This window comes from Xenopus tropicalis, chromosome 6 (assembly GCF_000004195.4).
Source record: "Xenopus tropicalis strain Nigerian chromosome 6, UCB_Xtro_10.0, whole genome shotgun sequence".
Lineage (NCBI taxonomy): Eukaryota > Metazoa > Chordata > Amphibia > Anura > Pipidae > Xenopus > Xenopus tropicalis.
The window spans coordinates 127,200,181-127,205,035 of record NC_030682.2 but is presented as its reverse complement, the minus strand read 5'-3'; positions in this window follow the sequence as shown (position 1 = coordinate 127,205,035).

The following is a 4,855-nucleotide window of genomic DNA, read 5'->3' as shown; positions in this document are numbered from 1 at the left end:
CGCCACGTGTGGCATCAGCCTTAGGGAACCCTAACTAGCTACCTGCAGATGCCCCTTTACCCTTAGATAATGCTGTTTTTCCTTTATTTGTTCCATAATCCTTTCCATTTTCCACTAGAACCCTCATTTCCTAAAATCAAGAAAACAGTTTGGTCAATAGTATAGGAACCTTGGGAATTTTTTGAAGACATGGATAGGTATGGGAGAAGGTCAAGTACTGCCAGTGAAAAAGTAGATGTTTATGGAACACATAACCAGATTTGCTCATAGTCTGAACAAATGAATAAGGTAAATCTATGTGTAACATATATAATGCAAGTGTTCCAATATGGCTCTTCAGAATTTGCCCACCCTTGTGAGACTGGTGCTGTACCAACAAAAGGGTGGAACAGTGAAGAGGAATTAGCTGCATGGAGTTACTTCTAAAGCAAACACACACTCATACATACAAACAGGCTTTTTATTAGAAAGTCTGAAAATGAATGATGGTTATTTGTGTGACTATCATTAAACGCATAGGTTTTGGCTACAGCGTGGAATGTTGTCCTGCCTTCCTGCAGAATAAATAAAAATATAAATATTCTTATTCCCAGCAGCTCCATTTACATTAGTTGCTTAATGACCAATATATTGCCCTTCCTGGAATAGTGGATAGCAAGTACCAAATAATAATAATTCTAAATTGTTATAGTAAAATCTTGGTGAGCCATCACAATAACCCCAAGTAAATCAATCACTTTTTATTCTAAATGAGAGCTCAGTGTATATGAATGAACAAAGCCCATAATGACTGAATGTATCCAATACCATGGGCTGCCATGCATCAGTGATGCTATCGCCAATAACTTATTAAACTTATTTATTCCAATCCAATCTTTGTCTGTGCATCTCTGGGGGGGGGACCCTTTTATATCCATAACGGATCCAGAATGAAAAAAGCATTTCATTAACAGATATGTTATCTAAAGTTACTAAGAGTTTTCCAAAGCCTTATAAATATTTAAGATAGTATGCATTATAAAACAGGGTCAAGACATTTTATTTGTTTATGTATTTTAATGATTTCTTATGGCTAAGGTCATAGAGGGTATGTGGAGTGGAAAAAAAAACATTATTTACAATGGAAGCAAGTTATAATTTGTAGTCTGTATAGCTTGCCCACCAGAAATCAATCATACTTGTACAAATAAATCACTTACTGCTATGATATTTGTCCTAAACTAAAGGTTGTTTCTTATAGTTACATTTTTATGGTAAAATTCTGTTGCCACAGAAACACTAAACATGTCAGGTGTTAAGGACCCTCAAGTGTTGCAAATAACATAAGCACATTCCCACTTAGGGGCCTATTTATTAAATAAAAAAATTTGTATTTGATCGTACTGTGCGTATTTTCTGTGACTTTTTCGAATAGTTGTGTGACTTTTTCGCCATTTATGATAGTTCGGATACAAAAATGTTGTGACTTTTGGATCGCCGATACAATATTATCGTGACTAATATGATTTTTTTATAAGCATTTTCGTGATATTTGTGATCATCAGAAATGATCTTATCCAATCTGAATTTCACCCATTTCGGGATTCAAACTCGTACTTTGATGAATCTGCTCCTTAGAATTCTGTTTGGATTTCCACCTTTGCCAGGAGACATTCCCTGCAGGAGTCATTTGTGGTGACATCATGGGGGTGCCATGGTGACATCATGAGTGCAGGAAATGCGTTGGCCTATGGTGAGTCCCAGGATCTAGGTTTGTTGGGAGCCATTCTACTTCTAAAAAAGGCAAATAATTAGCGATGAGCGAATCTGTCCCGTTTTGCTTCGCCAATAAATTCACGGATCTTTCAAAAGATTCGAGAAACGGCAAAAATGTAATGTGAAAACAAAAATTGTCGCCCAAGACTATTCTTTTGATGCCTGCGACTATTCTTGCAACAATATTGGATGTGCGACTATTCTTTTGACACCCATGACTATTCTTGCGACAATTTTTAGACGTGCAACTATTCTAGCAACAATTTTTGGACGCGCAAGCAAATTTTTCCGCTGCAAATTTTTTCATCTGTTTCGCGAAACAATCCACCAATGGCAAAACGCAGAAATTCGCCACAAATCCATGCCTGGCTAAAAATTTCGCCCATCACTACAAATAATAAAACATAATAGAACTATTGGCACTTTGGTTCACAGAGAGATTGTTCATCAGTCCCCGCCCCGGTGGAACTCGGGTGAATATCACTAGGGCCTAGTATTCTTGCCTTAATGTTTTTGGACTGCGGGAGGAAATGGAAGACCCTTGAGGAAACCCATTCAAATACATGGAGCTCATTCAAACACTCCAAAGGCAAAATAACATTTGTAAATCAAGTTTGCTCATTACAATGTCCTCTATAAAAATATATTGGTTTAGTCTTAGAAACAATGGAATACATTGGTTCCGTTACTACCAGCCACATTTATTCTGCATAGTCTGTCATATATATTTATTTGGGATCATTTAAAAGGAACATGTAAAAAATACTGAATTTGATTTGGATTGTTAATTTGACTGCTTTGTTGCATTATCAGATTCACACAACACCACATTCATTCATGCAGTGTCACTTTTAAGAGCATAAATTTGCTCATCTAATAAGCAAGCTTCATAAATCTTTTACAATAGGACTTTTTTTTTTAAAGTTTCCCATTAAAGGAAATAAAGTAAATTTGTAATTGATTTAATAAAGAAACACATTCCTATTATCTTTTATTTCTCCATTTTATTCAACCATCCACTTAGCCTGCATCCATTAACATTATTTTTTAAGTATAGAAGTAAATATTTAAATGCATTAGTAATGCATTTTATGACTTCATTTTTATGTTGTAAAGAACTAGCTCTTCTTTTCAATCCATGTATTATTGGGCTGTACTGCATGAGTGGAGAATGGAAAGAGAAAAATGACAGCCAAGTGCAAATTACCTAACAAGGCCATCTTTTCTGCCACCAGTATGAGTCCCTCAGGCCTTGAGTGCCAAGGACATAGTCAGGTCTCCATGGAGCGAATGAAGCACTTGAAGCTGAATACTAATGCATTTAAAGGTTTATCTTCCCTTGTACGGTTGCCAGCCTGTACATAGCTGTTTGGTCAGTAGTGTTGCCAGGGTTGGGTACTGCCGCTGGACACTGAAGCTTGTGCAATGGTTACAGCAGGGCATTCTCAAGGATCTTCTTGGTGGCAAAGGTAAAGCACTGAATGGTTCACTCTGATCCTTTGTACAAAGATTAGCAACATAGAAATCTTGGGAACCATCTTTGTAGGCCAGAAATTTTTCTCCCCAGTTATAAATTCAGAAAAGGGATGAATATGTCTGAAAAACATAGTGTCATCTTCTAGAGGGGACCAATCAAGTTGCAGAGCATGAAAGTCCATGGTACAATCAGGATTTAAGGCCAGTCAGAGCCGAAACTGTCTGGACTGTGAGAAACAATCTGGAAGCATGGCTAGTTCAGTCTGTATGTAGAAGAAACCAAGTAAAACAAATAATTCATGGTTAGCTATGTGTTTTAGAGGGCGCTTGGCTTTGTTTGTCCTCACATAGGCTGTTCATTATAAGTCATTTCATAAAATCCAGTACCTTCAGTTTCAGTTCCAAAAGCTAAATGATTTCCCTTTCTCTGTAATAATAAAACAGTACCTGTACTTGATCCCAACTAAGATATAATTACCCCTTATTGGGGGCAGAACAGCCCTATTGGATTTATTTAATGGTTAAATGATTTCCCTTTCTCTGTAATAATAAAACAGTACCTGTACTTGATCCCAACTAAGATATAATTACCCCTTATTGGGGGCAGAACAGCCCTATTGGGTTTATTTAATGGTTAAATGATTTCCCTTTCTCTGTAATAATAAAACAGTACCTGTACTTGATCCCAACTAAGATATAATTACCCCTTATTGGGGGCAGAACAGCCCTATTGGGTTTATTTAATGGTTAAATGATTTCCCTTTCTCTGTAATAATAAAACAGTACCTGTACTTGATCCCAACTAAGATATAATTACCCCTTATTGGGGGCAGAACAATCCTATTGGGTTTATTTAATGGTTAAATGATTCCCTTTTCTCTGTAATAATAAAACAGTACCTGTACTTGATCCCAACTAAGATATAATTACCCCTTATTGGGGGCAGAACAATCCTATTGGGTTTATTTAATGGTTAAATGATTCCCTTTTCTCTGTAATAATAAAACAATACCTGTACTTGATCCCAACTAAGATATAATTACCCCTTATTGGGGGCAGAACAGCCCTATTGGGTTTATTTAATGGTTAAATGATTCCCTTTTCTCTGTAATAATAAAACAGTACCTGTACTTGATCCCAACTAAGATATAATTGCCCCTTATTGGGGGCAGAACAATCCTATTGGGTTTATTTCATGTTTAAATAATTTTTTTAGCAGACTTAAGGCAGGAGATCCTAATTAGGGAAAGATCCCTTATCCGGAAAACCCCAGGTCCCGAGCATTCTGGTTAATGGGTCCCATACCTGCACAGGTATCCAGAATGCTCAGGACCTGAGGTTTTCCGGATAAGGGGTCTTTCCGTAATTCAGATCTCCTACCTTAAGTCTGCTAAAAAATGTATTTAAATAATAAATAAACCCAATGGGATTATTTTGGCTCCAATAAGGATTCATAATATCTTAGTTGGGATCAAGTACAGGTATGGCATCCCTTATCCAGAAACCCCTTATCTGGAAAGTTCAGAATTACGGAAAGCCCACCTCTCATAGACTCCATTATAAGCAAATAATTCTAATTTTAAAAACTGATTTCCTTTTTCTCTGTAATAATAAAACAGTACCT